The sequence below is a fragment of the Triturus cristatus genome, chromosome 10 (genome assembly GCF_964204655.1).
Source record: "Triturus cristatus chromosome 10, aTriCri1.1, whole genome shotgun sequence".
NCBI classification, from domain to species: Eukaryota; Metazoa; Chordata; class Amphibia; order Caudata; family Salamandridae; genus Triturus; species Triturus cristatus.
This window is the reverse complement of record NC_140593.1, coordinates 568614552-568638252: the sequence shown is the minus strand read 5'-3', so window position 1 is coordinate 568638252 and position 23701 is coordinate 568614552. Positions and strand designations below refer to the sequence as shown.

The window sequence follows — 23701 nt, the reverse complement described above, 5'->3', positions numbered from 1 at the left end:
ACCTTCCACCCGACTGTATGAATATTATTAAAGAAGCCAGACGCCCCACTACAAGAGCTTGCTATGCAGCTAAATGGAAAAGATGTGGTCATTTACTGCAATAACAGCACAATTGACAATTGACAGATGCTTCAATTCAAAACATCCTTTGCGATTTGCTGCATCTACAAAGATGCGATCTGGCATACTCATCTATAAGACTACATCTGGCCGCCCTTGCCGCCTACCTACAAAACAGACATTTGTCATTGTTTAGAGTACCCGCTATCAAAGCCTTTATGGAAGGCCTTAAAACGGTAATTCCACCAAGACTGCCACCCTCTCCAGTGTGGAACCTAAATATTATTCTTACTAGACTCATGGGGTCCATCCTTTGAACCATTACACAAATGTGAATTACAATTCCTTACATGGAAAGTAGCTTTCCTCGTCGCAATCACCTCGCTCAGGAGAGTGAGTGAGATCCAGGCTTTAACCATACAAGATCCATTCTTAAAAATACATCGTAACAAGGTGGTTCTTAGGCCAAATCCAAAATTCCTTCCCAAAGTAATCTCTGCTTTCCATCTTAATCAGTAGAATTACCAGTATTTTTCCAAAACCCTGATTCTGTAGCAGAAAGAGCTCTTCACACGCTTGACGTCAAAAGAGCTTTGCTTTACTACATAGACAGGACTAAAGCCTTCAGAAATACGAAACAACTGTTTGTAGCTTTCTCCCCACCTCATAAGAGCAATCCCATCTCCAAAGCTGGAATTGCAAGGTGGATAGTCAAATGCATTCAAATATGCTACCTAAAAGCACAATGTACCTTAACAATTCCCCCTACGGCTCATTCAACTCGCAAACTAGGGGCTTCCATGGCATTCTTAGGGAACATGCCACTAGAAGACATTTGTAAGGCAGCAACATGATCTACTACACACACCTTCGCCAAAAACTATTGTGTAGATGTGCAAGCGAAGCAACAAGCTTTTGTAGGCCAGGCTGTTCTTAAGACACTTTTTCAAATTACTGTAACCGATACAATCCACCATCGCTAGGGGAGACACTGCTGTACAGTCTATTCACAAAGTGGGAATTCTGCAGCTCATATGCCTCGAACGGAAAATGCTACTTACGAGTATGCATCTGTTCTTGGCATGTAGAGCTGCAGAGATTAACACGCCCACCCACCTCCCTGGAACCTGTATCTGTTCCAGTATTATCTTACTTAGATACATTCACATGGACATATATTTTGTTTCTTACAAACTCCATCATTTCCCTTCATGGCGACAATCTGCGGATGGAGTCGATGCCCATGCGCAATATCGTCCAAGGGAGGAGTCCCCTATCTTGTGACTACAAAAGACTTCTTCCAAGACAAAAAGGTACAAGCATCCGAGCCCAACACCAGATGGCGATCTATGCACAAAATGTGAATCTCTGCAGCTCTACATGGCAAGAACAGATGCATACTGGTTAGTAGCATTTTCCTTCGCCTACAACCAATGGCCGGCGAAGAAAGGAAGGAAAAGGGAGGTGAAGGGTGGTAGAAAGAGGATAAACAACGATTTACACTTATAATTCAAGTAGAATTAACTGTTAAAGCCATTCCCGCATGTTCCATTATGATGTCTATGTAGTACCATTTCCACCCCAATGTGGCTTAAGTATCCGGTTGTATGCCGGCTGTGAGGCGTAGAATGCTTAAGTATATCGGACGAGTCAGTTCTCAGAAGGTGTTGGACAAATATTGACTGGGGGTGAGTGATTTGCTCAAACGCTCAGTCCATCATCCCCTTTGGTATCGCTTTGTTCGCCCTAAGTTGGCAGGGTATGCCCAGACGTGGGTCCCTTGCTCACTTTGCCACTAGATTCAAGATAGCCTGGCTGATGAGGGTTATGAACCCGAAACCGGTCCCAGGATGCTTGTTTCCGGTCCAGGGAAGACATGGCTTGGCAGTTCGGGCTGGACTGTTCCCATGAGGCACAGGGTCAGACTGATTTGCATATGGCCAGGTCTGAACTGGGGTGGTGGAGTCAGCTAAAGAATGACGATGGATTAAACCCAGATCAGTTGACTGGGGGTGAGTGTTTGATTTCCTCAAACGCTCCGTCCATCATCCCCTTTGGTATCGCTTTGGACAAATATTTAAGGCAGGCCCCCATGTCTTAAATGTATGGAGTTTTTGGTCTACAACTGCTGTTAGTTTCTCCATACTTAATAAATCCCAAAGCTTGTGCAGCCAGTCTTGGTGTGGGAGTATGGAATTGGCCCCCCCATCGGGAAAGCAAGACCTATTTTGCAGCGCACAATGCTAAAGTGATAGCCCTCCCCTGGGAGAATGAACAGGTACGTCAAGGTGTTAGGAAGCCCTAGGAGAATGTAGCTAGGGAAGCGAGGTAGTTTGGTCTGAAATATCTGGTCTATATTGGCCAGTATCTCTTCCCAATAACGGCGTAATTTGGGGCAGTGCCACAGAAGGTGTGTTTAGTGTACTGGAGTTGCCACATTGACGCCAGCATTTGTCATTGCATCCTTGCTTCCACCTGGCCAGTCAGGCAGGTGTGTAGTACCAATAGTGCACTAATTTTAAGAGTGTCTCCTTCCCAGCTGCGCTGTGCTGCCAATGTACGGGCCTGTTGCAGGATATCTGTCCACTCCTTGTCTGTGAACGTGCGTTCCCATTCTGTTTCCCATCTGGATCTTGCTGGCAACAGTAGGGAGGCAATCAGGGTATTCAAAAAGGAATAAATATCGGACAGCAAACGCCTGTCATTGCTCCATTTTGAGAGCCCGCACTCGAATTGTGTAAGGAGTCTGCTAGCGTGGGGTCGCATGTCTGGTTGTGTCACCCATTGGCAAACCGCTGCGTATCGCCATTGCTCCGAGTCTGGAAGGCCATAGTCCTGTTGAAGCCCTTTCATCGAAGAGGTCTCCTATGTGCTTACAATTAGCCTCCTGCCACTGGTAGAAAGTTGTGCCAAGCATGGCCAGGGGGAAAGTCTGTGTTCCCTATGATCTGGGTGAGTGGAGAAATCTGGGTAGTAAGGCCCTTGGAGACGCTCAGTTTGTCTCATGCTCCCATTGTGGCCTGGACCACTGGGGGGAGATACAGTCCCGGTGGGCGATTATTGCGCGACAGCCAGGGTACCTTCGATATGTGGATGGCGGCCACTGCCTGATCTAGGAAGCTCCAGTGCTTTTCGGTAAGTGGACGTAGCCACTCCACTAAAAACCTCAATTGTGCCGTTTGGTGATAGCATATCAGATAGGGTATCCCCAGACCTCCCTTAGCCACTGGAAGATGTGCCCCTTGCCTAGCCATCCTAGCTCTTCTACCACCCCAGATAAAGGACTCCAGCGATAGTTGCAGTTTCTTTATCAAGGTGGAAGTTGGTTGCAATGGCAGCGCCTGCATTAAATAGAGAATTGTGGGTAAAAGTGATTTTGACCGCTGCAATTGCCCTTACCATGAGATAGGGCCGCCATGCCACGATTGGATGAGTGAGCGCACCGTGGCCAACAAAGTGGCAAAGTTGTGTGATAAAGCCTTATCAATGGTGGAGAATGATTGGATGCCCAGGTATGGAATACCCTGCGCGGCCCAGGAGAAAGGGAAGTTGTCGGCCAGGTATGTTTGTTCCTCTCGCAGGATAGAGATAATAAGGGCTTGGGACTAGGTGGTATTCATCTTCAATCCGGATGCATCCCCAAATGCCGCCAGTACCTTAAGTAGCGGGGGTAGCGACTGGCGGGGTTTAGTTATTGCGAGCAGTAAATCATCCGCATATAATGCTATTTTGTGTGCCTGGCCACCCATCCTTACTCCCTCAATAAGAGGATGTCTTCGTACCTGCTCCGCCACGGCTCCTTATAGAGCGTGAATAAGAGGGGGGGGGGGGAGAGGGGGCACCCTTGTCCTGTTCCTCTTGGTATTGGGAAAACTGGGTATAGGGTGGTGTTGAAACGGACCAGGGCTTTAGGGTCTGTGTATCTGGCCCATATCCACTTGTGGAAGCGGGGGCGCAGGACCACAGCCTTAGTGTGGGCGTCTGTGAGTGGTGTGGGCATCTGTGAGCTATTTGTTTTATCGATAGATGGAAAATCCGCTTTATATTGTCCGCACATGTGCGTCCCGGAATGAAACCTGATCAGTCTGGGTCAATCAGTCCAGGCATGTACTTTCCCAATCTGTTAGCCAAGATCTCTGTAAACAGCTTAGCGACTACATTTAGGAGGGATACAGGGCGATATGAGGTGCATTTCCGTGAGTCTTTTCCGGACTTTGATAGGACGGTAAATATAGCTGTCCTCATGCACTCTGTCAGAGTATCCGTGGAGCTGAAGAGTTGTACAGTCGGGCCAGTACTGGGGACAGTTGTTCCGCAAATATTTGGTAAAATTCCGCTACAAAGCAGTCTTGTCCCTGGGCTTTGTTTACTTGGAGTCTCCTGATCGCATCAAGGACCTCCTATGGCGTGATATCTAATTCTAAGGGTGCAGCTGCTTGTTGCATCAGCTTAGTTAAGGGGGCCTACTCAATGTAGGTGGCATGGTATGTGGACTGCTTCTTGTCTGTTTTGTAGAGATGTGTATAAAAACGGCCGAACTCCGCTGCAATATTGGCGTCCCTACTCAGGGGATTTTGCTAGTGATCCGTTAAACTTGCACGCGACGAACCTGTGTTTGAGTGCATAGTCTGTGCACAAGCTGTCTACCTGCTTTGTTCCCTCCTGCATAGTATCTCTGCCTTGTGCGGACTGATGCGTCCTCAGCTGTGTCCATGTCTAAGGCCTAAAGTTGTCTTACAGCGATAGTCAGTTGTCGCCTTATCTTGTGAGACCCCTTTTGCCTGTGTGCTTCCTCTAATACTTTCACCGCCCCCTCTAGCTCTGCAAGCTTGGCCCTGTGCTACTTATTGTGCCTTGCCGCTATTGCTATATAGGTTCCCCGCACAACCCCTTGGAGTGCCTCCCACAATGTCGAGATCAGTACGTGAGGTGTCATTGGTGGCGCGGTAGTCCAGAATTACCCCCGGACCTCTTTGATGTTCGAGTCGTACGAGAGCAATTTAGGATTGAGATGCCATGTTTGGGAGTTCTGAACACTATGGGGTAGGCGCAGCACCAGGGAGATGGGGGAATATCGGAGAGTGAGGCGACCTCAATGTCTGGTTTCGTCGCGGACCGCAACAGTGAGGTGGAGACTAGGAAAGTCCATTCTGACGTATGACTAATGTACGGCTGCGAAGTGTGTGTACGATTTTGTGGTGGGGTGTTGAGCTCTCCAGACATCGACCAACCCTGCATCGGAGAGCCACTGAAGTCCCTGCGGTGTCTGTGCTCCTTCTAGGTTTACTCTATGGGTGTTCCTGTCCAATGAAGCGTCCTGGACTATATTAAAGTCCCCTCCCAATGATAACATTGTCATCTGGTCTAGTGAGGATGGACCCAATTTTCTGACGGATAAACATTTCCTGGTGATGGTTGGGAGCGTAAAGGCTTGCAATCGTCCTGGTGCATTGAGGGAGGGAGATTCACAAGGCTATCAAGCGGCACGTGATCTCTGAGTGTGTGGGTGACCTGGCCTTGAAAATGTTGCATGTAGTATAGCTGCCCCTGTTCTCTTGCTCTGTCCAGTCGACCAGAATTGGGAGACGAACCACCTAGACAGCATATGACTCCAATACTTTTTAACAAGGTAGGTCTCCTGCTGGAGACCTATGTCACATTGTGTTGCCTTTAGTTGTGTTGAGTGCTAGTCTCTTTGCCGGAGAGTTTAGGTCCTTCGCATTAAGGCTAACCACCAGTACCATGACCAAGTTTGAATGTGGTGGCGGCTCTAAAAAGTGACACTACGCTCCCTCTCTATTCGGTGGATCGGGACAGACGTGGGGGTTGTAACATAAATAACATCACCAAATGAGTAAAAACCAGTGTATATGTAATGGGGGTCCATGGCGGCAAGGCTCATGGATCGTCTAGGATGTTAACACTCGATGGAGTCCTCTGCTGACGCACACTAATATCACTATTCAACCCTGGAGCAGATCCCAGTGTCAGGCCGGCATTGTCCATGATCTGTGTCCAACTGGGGCCTTCTATTTCGCCATGGTCAGTCTAGTCCGTGATGACAAAGTTTGCGATTGTGCTCTGGCCTCCCAAGATCTTCATTTGTCCTCTTGTTCCGGTGCGGAGTCTTGTTTTGTAAGGTGTTGAAGCAGAGCTGAGCGTTCTCTGGGAAGTCGGTCTCTTGGGGGGCACCTCTGCTGTCCCGGTCACTGAGAGTGCGATCCCCCGCTGTCGCCCTGGTCGCCCCTCTCCGAATAGAGTCCCAGGATCGTTGCTGCTTCTGAGGTAGTGCGTGTCGAGCGCGTCTCACCTTTCCGAACTAACTCAAGGTGAAAGGGGTGACCCCATCTGTAGCGCACACCCTTCTCCCTCAAATCTGTAATGGGTTTCATATTGCGGCAATGCTGCCTAGTGATGGGAGAGAGGTCCTGGAACAAGCGCACGTTAATCCCCTCAAACATGACGTGGGCTTGGTTTCTTACTGCGTTCATTATAAGTTCCTTCTGGCGGTAGTTGTGCAGGCATGTAAGGATGGCCTGAGAGGCACCTGGAGATGGGTACGGCAACTCGCTCTGTGCGTGCGATCCAGAGGGATCTCTGCGTCCTTCTGTTCTAGGACAATCTGGCGGAAGAGCCATTTAACAAAACCCTTTAGGCGATCGCCATCCGCCTGAAATTGGAGCCCCTTAATTCTTATATTATATTTCCTGGACCTGTTGTCTAGGTCTTCTAAGTAGTAGTTAAGGTCTGCGTTGCGGTCTTTGAGTTGAAGTATTTCGCTACGGCACAGTTCCAGTTCCTCTTCTCTGGCGTCACCCGATATCTTCACTAAGTCCACCTGCTGCTCCGGTTCGCCCACTTCACGGCGCAGATCCCTCATATCATTGGCTATCTCTGCCCTCAATGTTGCTATGTCGTTCCTCAAGATGCCGAAGAGGGACTCCATGAAGCCTTGTGTGACCGGACCCTCCTCACTTACTTACTTTCCCTGTTCCGCTGCCCTTGTTCTGCTCCCATCGACTGACGTTCCGGTGAGGTGTCCCTGGAGCCTAGCCTGCAAGTTTGGAGAAAGTTTTTGTTGAGACGTCCTTGATGGTGGGATCCTTATTGGTCCTGGTATTCACCATTTTTGCCTCCTGCCGGCACGCAGTGCGTTGACTCTGTCCAACTGGTTGTGTTTTTCTGCGGGTGGGCCACCCCTCCAGGTGTGGATTCCATGTGCATGACACCTGCCCAACTATCTGTGGAACTTTAGTGAATCCAGGCTTGGTCCTCGGTGCGAGGTACAGTTTAGGCTTCTCGTGCCTTGGTCAATGGTCTCCTACGAATTTACGCTGCTTCATTTTGTGGCGCACTGGTTCTCCACAATCACAGGGCCAACGGCCCAGCAAAGTTGGTGCGTCAGCCTGAGAACAACGTTGTGATCTTGTAGTACCATGGCGACGTTGCGGCAGTGGCTTGTCGCACTATGTCCACCAAGTTTCTGGGCCTCTCCCCACTTTAAATGTACTTGCGCCGCCACTATCTCCAGCGCTCTCAACAGTCCTAACCCCCTCCGATGCGCCAAACGTGCCTCTCGACAGCTCCACTGCACTGTAAATTCCCTTCCTGGCCAGCCGCGTCGGGGTCAGCAGCAGTCAGCTCTCCTCTCTGGTCCAGGACTTCGTGCTGTGCCTTGATTAAACGGCCGGCCCACCGGCAACTCAAGGAGAAGTTGACAATGGTATTGGCGCGTTCTGCACCTAGGGAATAGTCTCACAGTGCCATCTATGCAGTTCTGGGGATGCCTGGGCGGGCTCTGTCGCGCCGAAGCGACCTACCCACGCCAGGCGCCACCCTTCAACAGCCTTCCGCAGGGCTGCCTCAGCTCCATCTCAGGTGGGCCTTGGCCTGCGGCATTGCTGCCAAGCGATGTTCCACGCATCTCATGGTCACCAAACTTCCTGCTTGCCCAGCAGTCCTTCTGCTGGTTCCAGGCCCACAGGCATCGGGACCACACCCGCTGGGCGTTGCGCTCAGCAGTAGGGGCGGCACCTCTCTCCCCCGGTGAATGCCCTCTGTGCCTCCCGCTCTGTGCCTCTCGCTCTGTTCCTCGCTTGGGGCTCTTCTAGCGCCTTTAGTGCAGTTGCCGCCGGGGATGCCCCGTATGTAGCCGTGCTCCTACCTCGAGCGGATGTCTCGGCTGTAGGCCTGTGGCTCTAATGCAGTGTTGGGAGGGTGAGGGAAGAGGCGCCTCCCCCCCCCCCCCCCCCGGCCTATATTCCACACGGCAGAGACATCCCCGCCTCCTTCTCAGTGTCAGCACACTCCAGGGGCTCCGCAGATGGGCGCTGCACACTGCAGCATCTCCGGCGAACAGCAGCCACTGCAGGTCTCCTCGGCTGCCATTTTATATCGTTGCCCTGCAACTTCTATCTGCGGTTATGTCGTTCACGCCCCCTTTATCATCGATCGGGGGGGGGGGGGCTAGCAGGCACCCTGCGATGGCTGCGGTTCTACACCCGGGCTTGGATCTGGCCAGGATACCGGGAATCTGCTAACTTGTGATGTGGCTCGGCGGAGCTCTCAGGAATCGCTCATCTTGGACACGTCCCCACCCATCTATTTAATTGGCTCCTGTCACTGTTCTTTGTAAATGGTGGCTTTTCATTTTCAATAGGCTTAGTAGCCCCTCCTTACTACTGCCATATCTCATCTTGTAACCTCCTATGAGGAACACCCCCCTTTACATGTGTTGCAGGTGCGACATGCTTTCCTTCAACTTCTTGATTCTTGAGCAGCAGGCCACCCGCGTTGTATCTTATGGTTCGAGGCATGTGGGCTGCTGAATTCATATCTGTGCATAGATCGCCGCCTAGTGTTGGGTCCGGATGTTTGCACGTTGTTGTCCTGGAAGAGTCTTCGAAGTATCCTGAGATAGGTGACTCCTCCCCTGGACCATAGTGCGCATGGGCATCCTCTCCATCCTCAGATTGTTTTTTTCCGCCATTGAGTTCGGATGTGCTTATCTTGACTCAAGTTAGGAAAAACTTTTTTCAGGCCAAAAGGCCTTTAGTTCGCGTCGGTACTGTTCCCGATCAGTATCGACAGTTACTTGTTAGTTTATTAACTTCTAAAACAACTTTTTCGCATCGACCATCGACACCATCGACGATGGAATCGAGGACACCATTCAAGCGGTGTCCTGTTTGCAATGCGAAATATCCCCATATCGACGTCCACCCGGTGTGCAACAAATGCTTTTCACCGGATCACGACGAATCCACATGTATGGCCTGTGCCCGATTCCGATCCAAGAAGACCCTTCGGAATAGACGAGCGGCGAGACTTGAAGCGCAGCAAGCGGCACCGGCCCCGACCAACATCTTCAGCGCCGAGGACGAAGATGTAGAAGGTGTGGAGAACCTACCCTCCAGCCCCGCTTCCGAACACGATTCCGGATCGGAAGACATCGAAGAACAACTCTTTCACAGAGATGAAGACGACACCGAGGTAGGAGACTACGATGAGGCTTTAGGGGCCGAAGAAAGTGGCTCCGGTGACGAGCAAGGCCTACCCGTACCCGGAGGATATCCCAGTGCGTCAGTCTATGGCTCCGGTCGAGGGATCGCCTTCGGGCCTTACCCAAGACCTATCTCGCAGTTCTTCGGCCCCGCCCTCGGGCATTCAGCGACAGCCATTAGGACCCAAACCGGCTGGTTTCCCTTCCTCGAAACCGAAACCAAAAGTCGTGTCGGTTCCACAGAAACCGAAACTGAAAGTGGTACTGGTCGGATCGAAGCCCACTACACCTTCGACGCCAGCAAAACCCGTCGGCACCGACCGCACCAAACGGGACTTCGGTGCCGAACTCGCAGCAGCAGACGTCGGCGCCGACACACGGAAAAAGGCCATCGGCACCGACAAACCGCCTCGGCACCAGGCACCGAAACAATTGGCTCCGGCCACGAAGGTCAAAATAGCCGCTGCGTCGCACACCACTTCGAAAGCAGCACCTAAGGCCCAATCATCGACGCCGTCAACGGCTACCGCCTCTCCTCGACTCGATGACCCCGTGGCCCCGAAGAAGCCCACGCCTGCCTCTACTGAACCGCTCGGCGCCAAACAACCGTCGGCGCTCCAGGTGCGACAAGTTGTAGAGTCCTTGCAACGCATCAAAGAAAAGGCAGCCCTCCAGGACACGTCGGGCCCAGAGCCGAAAAAAGCTCAAAAAGCTTCTTCAGCAACACCTCATATCACTTTTGGCCTGCCGCCATCCACGGCGCCAAAAATGTTTGAAATAAGAACTCGTGTCACCCAAACTAGGATCACACCTGCCGAACGCTCTCCTACGGAGACGTCACCATCTCACATCATCGATGCCGACACCGGCAGAATTATGCTCCACAAGCGGAGAATATCTTCCGAACACGCTTTGGACTCCTACCGGATCCCGCTGAAGAAAAAGCTGCCAGCAGATTCGGAGCCAGTTCTTTACGAACGTCTCCATACCTCCTACCCAGATCCACAGTCCTTCTCCCCGCAACACTCCGAAACCGATGTTTTGGAGGACTATATGGGTGACGACGTCCCCTACCCAAGAGAGATGGACCCTGAGGGCCAACAGGACCCTGACCAGGCTTGGGATGACCCTGTAGACACAGGTGCACCTATGGATACACAGGACACGCAGCTCTATGGCGCAAAAACGTCTCCCACAGAGGACACTGCCGCATTCAACGCCCTAATTGAACGTGCTGCGGAAAATCATGGTGTGCAACTCCACTCTGACACAATCGAGGACGATTTTCTAATGGATACTTTTGCATCTTCAGAAAGGAATATCAAAACTCTACCCATGCTAAAAGGTGTCCTCAAACCAGCAAAGGACATTTTTAAAGAACCCACCAGGGCAAGAGTGATAAACCCCAGGATCGACAAAAAATATAGGTCGGCGCCTGGGGACCCTACGTACATTAGAGGCCAGTTGCCTCTAGATTCCATTGTAGTCTCAAATGCTCGCAAACGGGCGCACTCGCAAACAACTGGGGATGCTCCTCCCCCGGACAAAGAGTCCAAGGTGCTAGAGACCTCCGGCAAACGGGTTGCAGCTCAGGCAGCTAACATATGGCGTATTGCCAATACACAGGCGCTCCTAGCTCGCTACGATCGCGCACACTATGACACATTAGAAACCCTACTCCAACATCTCCCTGACCAATACAAAGAGGGAGCAGAGATCCTCATCAGGGAGGGACAACTCCTCACAAACGCTTCCATTAAGTGTGCACTGGATGCCGCAGATACAGGTGCCAGAGCAATAAACACCAGCGTCATGCTACGACGACACGCCTGGTTACGAATCTCCGGATTCAAACCTGAGGTTCAAAATAACATTCTCAATCAGCCGGTCAACCCCGACTACTTATTCGGGCCGGAAGTTGACGCCACCCTAGAGAAAATAAAAAAGGACTCAGACACTGCAAAGTCCATGGGGGCTCTCCAAACACAGACCTTTCGGAGTGGCTCCTTTCGTCGCCCCGGGAATAGAGGAGCAGGCAGAGGACAGGGGTCACAGCAAACCTACAACAAGGGCAACACACAAAGTACCTACGATAAAAACACCCGGGGTGGGTATCGTGGCTCCAGCACAAAGGGCAGAGGACGCGGATACGGCAATACCAGGTCCTCCCCCAAGAACAAACAGTGACGCCCTCTCCCTTCCTCCCGACCACATAACACCTGTCGGGGGAAGGCTACAAAGGTTCCTGTCCACGTGGAACTCCATCACCACGGACAGGTGGGTCAAAGATATTATCAAACACGGTTACTGCCTAGAATTAACCTCCACTCCACCCACAATACCGCCAAAACACCGTCCTATGTCCTCAGAGCACTTAGCGCTCTTACAGCAGGAAGTACTAAGTATGCTGGAAAAAGGCGCAATAGAGGTCGTACCCGTCCACGAGCAAGGCATAGGGATATACTCCCTGTACTTCTTAATACCAAAAAAGGACGGGTCACTCAGACCTATACTAGACCTGAGACCCCTCAACCGCTACATTCTGTCAGAGCATTTCCACATGCTCACCCTACAACAAGTCCTCCCGCTGCTCAAAGAGGGAGACTTCCTAGCCACACTAGATCTCAAAGACGCATATTTCCACATACCCATTCACCCCTCACACAAAAAATATCTCAGGTTCACTATTCAAGGGCAGCACTACCAATTCAAGGTTCTCCCCTTCGGCGTGACAACAGCACCCAGAGTTTTCACAAAGCGCCTAGCTACTGTGGCTGCACATCTACGGAGGCAACACATTCACGTCTACCCTTACCTGGACGACTGGCTTGTTCAGGCAAAGTCAGCCCAGCAATGTGCCAGCCACATGTCCCACACCATTCACCTTCTTCACAGTCTGGGGTTCTCACTAAATTACCCAAAATCACATCTCCAACCCGCACACGTACAACAGTACCTAGGTGCGACCATAGACACTCTGGCAGCCACAGCTCAGCCAAATTTAGTGAGGATCAACAGCATACAAATGCTGATTTCCAAGTTCAAACCCCAACACTCCCTTCCTGCGCGAGTGTTCATGCAGTTGATAGGCATGATGGCCTCCTGCATTTTCATTGTCCCACACGCGAGACTACATATGCGCCCGCTTCAGGAGTGCATAGCACGTCAATGGAATCAGGCTCACGGGCAACTGAAAGACCTAGTGTTGGTGAGCGGTCGGGCATACAACTCTCTGCATTGGTGGAACCCACAAAATCTTTGCAAGGGCCGACCGTTCCAAGAGCCTGTTCCACAAATACTGACAGCGGACGCGTCTCTCCAGGGATGGGGAGCTCATGTACTCAATTACACAGTGCAGGGACTATGGACAACACAACAAAAGAAGATGCACATCAACCTTCTGGAACTGATGGCAATCTTCCTAGCCATGAAGGCATTCAAAGTACATCTGTGCAACAAGGTCGTGTTGATCCGGACGGACAACATGACCGCCATGTACTACATACAAAAGCAGGGAGGAACACACTCTCCACAGTTGTCTCATCTGGCTCAGAGCATGTGGAAGTGGGCCATTCAAAGGAACATGTTCCTCATGGCGGAACACCTCCCCGGCAAGGACAACCAGATGGCGGATCTGCTCAGCAGACACAGCCACCAGATGCACGAGTGGGAGTTACACCCATCAGTACTCCAACCGTACTTCCAGCAGTGGGGTCATCCAGACATAGACCTATTCGCCACAAGCGAAAAAGCAAAATGCCAAAGCTTTGCCGCCAGGTTCCCACATCCGCAGTCGCAAGGCAATGCGATATGGATGAACTGGTCCGGCAGATTTGCGTACGCTTTTCCCCCAGCACCATTGATACCGCTGGTGGCGCGCAAACTCAGACAACACTTACTGACACTCGTCCTAGTTGCTCCAACGTGGGCACGCCAACCATGGTACACCACCTTTCTCGAACTTTCCGTGGTGCCGCATCAAAGGCTGCGGATCAAACCCGCGCATTTGACGCAGAACCATGGAGAGATTCAGCACCCAGATCCGCAACAGCTGAACCTGGCAATCTGGCTCCTGAAGTCCTAGAGTTTGGCTACCTGAATCTGCCACCTGACTGTATGGACATCATTAAGGAAGCTAGAAGACCCACTACCAGAGCTTGCTATGCAGCCAAATGGAAAAGGTTCGTAATTTATTGCAATAACAATAACATTAACCCGCTAGATGCATCCATCCAAAACATAATTTATCTCTTACACCTATACCGATGCAATCTGGCATACACCTCAATACGTGTCCATTTGACCGCAATATCAGCCGATCTCCAGACCAGGCAGCACCTCTCTCTATTCAGAGTGCCTGCCATCAAAGCATTCTTGGAAGGACTCAAACGAGTAATTCCTCCAAGCCACCCACCAGCTCCAATGTGGAACCTCAACTTGGTGCTCACACGCCTGATGGGTCCACCCTTCGAACCTCTACACTCATGCGAGATTCAGTTCCTCACCTGGAAAGTAGCTTTCCTAGTAGCAATCACTTTGTTAAGAAGAGTTAGTGAACTCCAGGCACTAACCATTCAAGAGCCATTCATACAGGTTCACGCAAACAGGGTTGTACTACGTACCAACCCAAAATTCATGCCCAAAGTGATCTCGCAGTTCCACATGACTCAAACTATTGAACTGCCTGTTTTCTTTCAAAACCCACAAACTGTCGCAGAAAGAGCACTCCATACACTGGATGTAAAGAGAGCCCTCATGTACTATATAGACAGGACTAAAGTCTTCAGGAAAACAAAACCACTTTTCGTTGCCTTTGCCCCACACCACAAAGGTAACGCCATCTCCAAAGCGGGTATAGCCAGATGGATCGTTAAATGTATTCAAATTTGCTATCAAAAGGCTAAACGCACATTAACGATTCCCCCACGAGCCCACTCAACACGTAAGTTAGGGGCCTCCATGGCTTTCCTGGGAAACATTCCTTTGCATGATATATGTAGAGCAGCCACCTGGTCCACTACACATACATTTACCAAACACTATTGTGTAGATGTGCAATCAAAACAGCAGGCAGCTGTAGGACAGGCTGTTCTCAAAACTCTTTTTCAGACCGCTGCAGCTGGCACTGGTGGCCGCCGCTAAAAGAGGGTACTGCTATGTATTCTATGCACAGATATGAATTCAGCAGCCCACATGCCTCGAACTGAATATGCTACTTACCAGTATGCATCTGTTCTTGGCATGTAGGGCTGCTGACATTCATATCGCCCACCCTCCTCCCCGGCGCCTGTAGCAGCTGCAGCTCTCAGAATTACTGTAAGCATGGTCATCACTTTCTGTATCTACTCCATCACTGCCACAATGGCGAAAAACAATCTGAGGATGGAGAGGATGCCCATGCGCACTATGGTCCAGGGGAGGAGTCACCTATCTCAGGATACTTCGAAGACTCTTCCAGGACAACAACGTGCAAACATCCGGACCCAACACTAGGCGGCGATCTATGCACAGATATGAATGTCAGCAGCCCTACATGCCAAGAACAGATGCATACTGGTAAGTAGCATATTCATTTTTTTTGCTTTATTAATGGCCATGTTACAAAGTTCAACAGCACGTAAAACAGGAAACATCAACAGCTGGTGTACAGAAGCATAGACTCGTACCAGTTCTGTTTATTCCCTCAAGCACCATAGAAACCCCTTTGTGGCAGAGCTGCATTTGTAGGGATACTAAATCAACCTCCCACTTCTTCTGTGACTGGCTGTGTGTCTCCCTTACAACCTAAAGCCCCACCTCCTCCAGGGCACCGGTGACGTTGCCTCTATCCTTGCTTGAAACAGACAGAAGCAACAGCACATCGAACGGAAGATGAGCTGTGAGCGACTAGGAAGGTTTTTTGTTTGCAGCAATGCAGCCTTCAAAATGCAGATAGTCTTAATTAAACTGATGCGCCGTGAAACTGCCTCTGTGCGTCATGAAGTACCCACTAATCCTCATAAAGTAGTAATTCCATATTTAATGTACAATCTCACTACATAAACACCACAGGACGATGTGCACTTTTTTTCTTTAACCGATAACTGTAAGAAACTGGCTCTATATATACTACACCAAAATGAGGTATAGTGTGTGTAGAGTCCAAGTGTCCCCAGAGATAGGCAGAGGTTAAAGTTAGATAGAACCTTACTCTCTATTAGTGGTAGCTTGGTCGAGCAGTAAGGCAGTATCAGAGGACAATGTTAAGCATTTGATGTACCCACTCAGTCAACAAATGAATTCACACACTCAAGAACTGAACTCTAGGCCAATTGTGGTTGTAGAAAAATATACTGTTTATTTTTAGAACCAAGTGGGCCTGGTACAGGTGAGCATTAAGTACTTTTCAGGAATAAGTTGCTGGATATAGGACAGTTTGATTTACAGGGGAGCAGTAGTATGCCACACTTAGCAAATACAGTACATTGGAATGAATAGGCTTTTTCAGTAAATTGCAGGTAAGTTACTTTTTACGTTACATTTCTAACTCAGTGCTGGATACCTAGTTTCAGCACTGAGACATTTCCTAGAAACAGGTAAGTAATTACGTTTTGATTATTCGCATGATTTTTAAAGAATATTTTCATTTTTCAAAACTCCACACTTTGACATTTTTTCTCCAAAAAGTTTCTATGTTATCCTATGGAAGGAAAACAGGTTAACGGTTCACAGGTAAGTAATCGACTGGGAGTTAAGGTTCTGGGGTTAGACTGAGGGGTCTCCCAGGGTCAGTGATGCATTGTTGTTGCACCCTCAGCGGCACTAGGGCGGCCGGGTGCAGAGTATTGAGGCCCAATGTTAACCAATGGGGGATAGGGGCCCTCCAGTTGGTGGCTGCTGGCAAGCAGGCCACTGGGTTGTGGGAGCAAAGCTCCTAGGGTTAAGCTCGGGGCAAGTTGGGGACCAAGTTAACACCAAAGGGACACCCTCAGTGGCCCTAGGGCGGCCGGGTGCAGGGTGCTGTTTTAAGGTTGGGTGCCCTGTTTTCAATGGAGGACCTCTGGGACAAAGAAACTGCAGGCTCGGGATGAGGATCTTCTGGGTGAGACCACCACTTCAAGGGGTAAGTTGGGATGTCGTGGGTTGGTTAGGCACCGTTGGTTGGGGCACACAAGGCCGTGGGGCGTTGGGTGCAGGGGTGCCTTGGGACGTTGGATTTTCTTACCCACTCTGGTCGTGGTAGGGGGGGGTTCTCTGGATTGAGGTTGCAGGCGCCGTCTGGAGGCGTGAGGCAGGTTATGGGTCGCCAGGTCTCTGGTCAGGATCGCCGGGGGGACCTCCTCGTGTTGTTTTTCCACTTGAGCTCGTGCCGTGTTCGGCGGGTGCAGAGTGGGCTGGATTTGAGGTCTCTGGCAGGCACCAGAAGCTGCAGTTTGAACAAGTCCGGTTTTCACGGGAGATGCAGTTTTTGAAGGCAGGCAGGCCCTCCGGGTTTTTTGAGGTTGCTGGCTGCAGGACACACCGGGATTTCGCAGGAGCAGGTTCAAGGGAAGACAGGCCTGTAGGGCTGGGGCCAAGTCAGTGGGCGGTGTCCTCTTGTTAGCTCTGCATGGCTCTTCGTCCTTCTTATCATCTTTTCTTGTTGTTGATGGATCTGAGGAAGGAAGGTTCAGGGTGCCTACTAAATTTAGGGGCGTTACAGGTAGGCAAAGGGCATGGACCAATGGGTCTCTTCCCTGGGGTGGGTACACCCCCTATTCTGCCACTCTCCAGTGGGAGGGGGGCAGGAGCCTGTCCCTGGTTGGCTGAGTATCCCCATCCTCAACATGGCGGGGACTCGAGGTTGTGCTTCACCTCGCCTCCCCCTCCTGAGGGGTGGGGTTGGCAGAGGTGGGCACACCTCTTTTCCTCACTTGTTTTTCCTGCCGGTTCTCCTGCCCCAAGTGGGGGGTAGAACCAGTAGGGACCAGTTGCTGAAAGCAACAAATGGTCTGGAGAGGCTAACAAAGGCGGCATGCCTTTGAAGCTTCCCCTTCGTAAACCCTGCCCATCCTGGGGGAGGAGGCTTGGCACCTCGTCCCAGGATGTGCATTGTTTCAGGCCCGAGAGCAGCAAGGTTTCGGTCCAGGGGTCCAGAAACATGTCTGGTAGTGGCAGCCTAAGCAGCCACTCAGTCAGGTCATTAGGAGTTGGTCACGTTTCAGGGGGCTTCTCTAAGATGCCCTCCGTTGTGCCTTTTACATTAAATCCCACACTGGCATCGGTGTGGGTTTAATGTGCTGAGAAGTTTGATTATAAACTTCCCAGTCTTCAGTGTAGCCATTATGGTGCTGTGGAGTTCATAATGACAAACTCCCAGCACCATATACTCTTAATGGCAGCACTGCACTTACAGTGCCCACAAATGGACTTGGGCACTGTAGGGGTACAGGGCTCATGCAACTGTACCCTCACCATTGGCATAGGGCACCCAGCTAGAGGGGTGACTGATTTATGCCAGGGCAGTGGTTTGTGGGCATGGCAAACAGGGATGTGTGCCAAGACAAGCAGCCTGCAAAGTCAGTGTGTGTGTCAAGGTACAGGGCCTCTAAGGGTGGCACAATAAGTGCTGCAGCCCTTAGAAGGCCTTCTCTGGTCACAGTGCCCTGGGTACCTGTGGTACCATTTACCAGTGGCTGACATGTGGCCAGAGATGCCAATTGGGATTAGGCTTAAATGCAGTTTTAGGGAAGGAACATAGGCCCTAGGTACCTGATTAGCAGGAGCCCAAGGCACACTCAGTCAAAGAACATCAGCAATTCAGCAAAAAGTGGGGCGTGGCTTGCAGCCGAGAGAAATGGCTGCGGCGTAAAGGAGCTCCGAGGCCAGCACGAGTTCCCCACACAATCCGACGTCCTATCCGGCAAGAAATCCGCCCTCAAAGACATTAATGTGTAGCGGCAGACACGAGGCATCTTCCGATTCTGCTTGCGGCTCGGCAGCAGCGTCGCACAAGGGACAGGAGTCGCGGACGTGTAGCGGCCTAGCAACCAGGAAGAAGCCGCGGCCTCGTTTTTATGTAAGGCCCGGTGGAGGAGTGCACAAATCACCGTGTCACCGAAGGCCTAGCGACTGACACACCAGACGCTACGGCGCAGGTTCGTCTACCACGACCCTGCCCTCTCTGGGGAGCCACGAGGGAGGAGAGTACAGGTGGCGACGCGGTCCCTCTAACCGAGGGGTGGGCTGAGGGGCACGGTGCTGGCTGGCTGCATGGCTGGAATGGTAACAGATTGGGGCCCACACATTTGATCTGCTCCCACCATAAACCCGCCCTGCAAGATATCTCGAAGTGCAGGGACTAGACTTCCGAGGTGTAGGCTGTGTGACCACGTGGATTGCGACGCTGGAGAGGTAATCTTGATGCCGGCTAGCAGTCTGGGCCTCTGTGCCGGGGCCGGAAAGGAGTGTGGCCGGACAGACGTGGCAGCGTTGACGGAGGCATTGGAGAGTGCTGGTAGTGTGGCCGCCCGCCTGGACTGGATAACCCGCTGCACATACAGGGAGCAAGCGGCGCAGTGCAGAACCGGGGGGCATGAGAGCCAACTGGTTGGAGATGCCGCAAGGGCTCACATGGCAAGATCCATGATCTATCTAAGATAACTGAGCCCAGGAGTAGTGACTGCCCGGTAGGATACGCGGCATGCAGTGGTGATTTACAGCCCAGGAGGAATCGACCTTACAAGACGCCGAATATCCGGAGGTGAGTGTAAGCGGCGCCGCTCAAACCCTCACCCTGTAGCGGGCCCACACTGCCTGGATACGCGCGAAGACCTGCCCTGAGGGGGCTATAATCCTGCCCACCTCACATCTAACTGGGTGTTTGGGAAAACTGACAGGGCGCGTGTGTCCTGTTGGCAGGCGGCGGCGACTACCGCCCAGTGGTGGGATATAGGCCCTTAAAGACCTTGGTGATCAGCCAGAGATGGGGGGGCAGAGGGCCTCGCACGACTTGGCAGCTCAAATTGGATAAATATGCATACGCTAAAGACACTCCAGCAATGCCTGAGTGACGGGCCCCAGCGGAAGCGGGCCACACATCTGAAGGGTCGGCCAAAGTCACGCTTGAGGATATAATGTCTGCCCTTACGAACGTGCAAACCACAGTAGGATCAATCTCCTCAGATGTCTCATTTCTGAGAGCGGACTTTCAGAAAATGGCTACTAGAGTCACCGAGGTGGATAAGAAGACGACCGTTCTTGCAACAGACACAGGCGAGTTACAACGGAAGGTTTCGTCAATTGGAAGCTGACAACAAGATCATGGCGGCCAAACTGGATGACCAGGAAGGACGTTCTAGACGCAATAATGTAAGAATCACGGGAGTCCCGGAGAACGAAGGTAGTCAAGCCATGGATCTTTACGTCGAAGAACTGATCAAAACCCAGCTTCAGCCCAGGGGGCTCTCCTTCTTTTCAGTGGAGAGGGCACATCGGGTCCCGGGGGGCAAGCCTAAACCGGGGGCACCCCCCAGGCCTATCCTAGCCCGTATTTTGAATTTTCGTGATCGAGACGTCATATTACAGACCGTACGGGTGGCTCCCCCGTTGCGAGTCCAGAACTCGGTGATCTCCTTTTTTCCTGATTACACCGCGGCAGTCACAAAGCGAAGACGAAGCTTCATGGAGGTCAAAAAAGAACTCCGAAACAGCGAAGTATCGTACTCCATGTTATTCCCGGCCAGGCTGAGAGTAGTGGTGGAAGGGAAAACGTGGTCCTTCGACACACCGGAGGAGGCATGGGATTGGGTAGAGGGCTGGTGACGGGCAGGTGGACCTCGACGGGGAGGAAGACATATGCAACGACTCCCAGAGGGGAACGAAGTGGAGGATCGGACTGTCGAGACCAACAAGGAGGCCTCCCCGCACCATCGGCTGGACAGCGATGTCCCTTGCCCTTAAACTGTTGGGTATCGACCCGAAGTACAGACTGGCCCGTACTCTGTGGTAAGCATAAGATGAACTGTAAACACAGGAAGAATCGGAACAAGAGGGATAAAGTGGCCGTGGAGATTGACCAACGCTGCTGGGTTTCGAGCGGCATCACCGGAATGCAAGTGGCACGACGCACTGGAACTCTATCGATGCTCACGCATGATAAGACTAATAGTTTGTTACTTGTCTTTGAGAAGGGGGACATCCAAGCGCTTCTCGGACTTCCTCCCCCTGCACGTATTGTTTAATGGGATTGAAGCACTCTGCATTGTTGGGGACGTGGGTAGTTGAGAGTCAGGCAGGGAGGGGGGAGGAGAAGGGGTTTGTTCTTGCTTCATTTTTTCTTTTTTCATTAAGTGAAGTTTGTTTTATGTCTTTAGTTGCTTACTACGCATTCTGCACACGAGCATATACACATCTCTTGGAATTAGTCACGCAAGAGTCACTACACACGCCAGGTATGTCGCTGCCTAAGACTTGCCTTCATGTCCTCCTCACCAAACTCATAGGGCTATGACAGACACTACCTTTAAGACACAAGCGAGCAACGCGAATACACTGGGGTCACCTCTAACAGTGGTCTCCTGGAATGTCAACGGCCTTGGTAACAAGATAAAAAGAGGCCTGGTGCTGCAATATCTCAAAAGACACGCCCCGTCTGTCACCCTGATACAAGAAACGCACCTGGTAGGTACAGCAGTCAAAGCATTGGACAGATGGGGCTTCAAAATGGTGACCCACTCTGAATTCACATCAGGCTCCAGGGGGTTGGGATCCTGCTTCGTAAGGCCTGCCCTCTGATCCTCACTGCAACCTGGACTGATGATCAGGGGCGATTCGCAGCGGCCTCCTGTCAATGGGAGGGGCGGGTTTTTAACTTTGTCTCGGTATACATTCCTCCGGCGCTACACACGTTAGCTTTCAAGGCCCTTGGCAAGTTCCTGCTGGATCTGCCCCCCGGGGGAGCTCATAGTGGGAGGTGATCTTAACACCGTAATGGATGCCGCGTGCGATAGATGTCCCCCCAGGGGTCACGGAACGGGTTCTTCACCCCTACAAGATTTTACAGACGCACTAGGCCTGGTGGATATCTGGCGTATGCGTCATCCCTCAGAGTATCAATACGCACACCACTCTGGAGCGCACCATAGTCTTTCCCGGATAGACTATTTTCTCACCGCCCAAATAGGGTTAGACGGCATACAAGAGGTCAAACATCTCCCGAGAGGCATCTCTGATCATTCCCCCCTACTATTAACATACTCCTCACAGCTCAGAGGTAGAAGACATATTTTCCCCATTCACCCAGGGTACCTTAAAGTTCCACAGATTAGAAAAACCATGCACAAGACCACGAAGCACTACTTTCAGGAAAACACACATACAGTTATGTCTCCAGGTGTCCCTTGGGAGGCATATAAGGTAGTTATACGAGGACAGGCCATTTCCACGATCACCGCACATAAACGAGCACTCGCACAACAAGTATTGGAATTGGAACGAGCGGTAGACCGCGCTGAGAGTGACCATGCAGCAGCTCCAAATGACATCAACACCCAGGCCCTACATTTAGCTCGACAAACATATAGAGACCACGTATGGGAGATGGCCAAGACGCGGATCGCAAAAACACGCCATACAATATACGAAGCAGGGGACAAGGCTGGTAAGTTACTAGCGTGGCTAGACAAAAAAGAGAGGGCCAGCCGTTGGGTGGCACACCTTCGGCTAGCTACCGGAGAGACTATAACTGACCCAGATGCTGTCGCAACGGCATTTGTGCAGCATTTCGAAACGGTGTACACTCCTATGGCGACGGTTGAGGAGAATCTTTAATTCCTCCGGGACATACAGCTCCCACAATTAACCCCGCAAGACGCAAAATTACTAGACGCAGACTTAACCACTGAGGAATCGCAGCGGCCATCAAGGCCTTCAAACCGGGAAAGCGATGGGACCCAACGGGATCCCGGTGGAATGGTACAAACGAGAGACGGACACACTGGTACCACACTTATTAAGAATGTACCAGACCAGTCTGGAGGAAGGGATGCTCCAGAGAGACCAAAGGGTGGCTACACTCATAGCGATACTCAAGCCTGGGAAATCCCCCCAGGAGTGTGCCTCCTACCGGCCGATCTCCCTCCTCAATTCTGAAGCAAAAATATTGGCAAAAGCGCTCGCGACTAGACTGCAACCCCATTTAGCGACGCTCATACATCCGGACCAGTCAGGGTTTATGCCGGGCAGAAACACAGCGATGAACCTCAGACGCCTACACGGTATACTAGCTAGTGCGCCTGCTCTACAGGAAGAGACGGTCATTCTATCACTAGATGCCAGTATGGTCTTTGATAGGGTAGAGTGCCATTTCTTTTCGCGGTACTGCAGCGCCTGGGATTCGGACCCAAAATCTGTGCATGGATACAGCTGCTGTATTCGCAGCCACTGGCGCAGGTAGCGGTCAACGGGCGACTGTCGGAAGACGTTCCGCTGGGGCGGGGAACCAGACAGGGATGCCCCCTCTCCCCATTGTTGTTTGCGTTAGTGCTGGAGCCGCTTGCGGCATGGAGTCGTACAGACCCGGTGGTAAAAGGACTGAAATGGACTGAGGACTGGGAGGACCGTATCTCCCTCTATGCAGATGACATTCTATTATATTTAACACAACCAGAGCGCTCCCTAAATAGCCTATTACACATTTGCGCCTCCTACGGCAGGGTCTCCACGCACACTTTACAGAACGTAACCTGCTTCCGCCGCTGCAGAGATTAAAGAGTGATGTGAGGAATTGGCACTCCCTCCCGCTGACAATGCTGGGGCGAGCTGCGTTGTTTAAAATGATGGCCCTCCCCCAGTTTCTTTACGCAATACAGAATACACCCATGCCAATACCCGACTATTTCAAAGCCATTGCGGCGAAGGTGGGTTACCTGCTATGGGCAGGGAAACCTAATCGTATAGCTGTATGTAAGCTAATGCGGAGCTGGTATGACGGTGGCATTGCGCTGCCAAACATCAATCTATATTACTGGGCCTCCCAACTGATAGTGATCAACCAATGGCTGCACGCCCCCCAGGACGAACCGGCTTTACATATGGACAGACACATGATGGGCACGGACGGAATAATGGGCGCCCTATATGACAAATCAAAAATAAGCAAACTGATCGGCCCTACGGCCC

At 51.4% G+C, this 23701-nt stretch overlaps 1 protein-coding gene across 6 annotated transcripts in view; it reads left to right on the top strand.

The window, feature by feature from the left end:
• Window positions 1-23701, top strand: part of MARF1 (meiosis regulator and mRNA stability factor 1) — an 891622-nt gene that overhangs the window by 156047 nt on the left and 711874 nt on the right. The gene's annotated exons all lie outside the window — the stretch shown is intronic.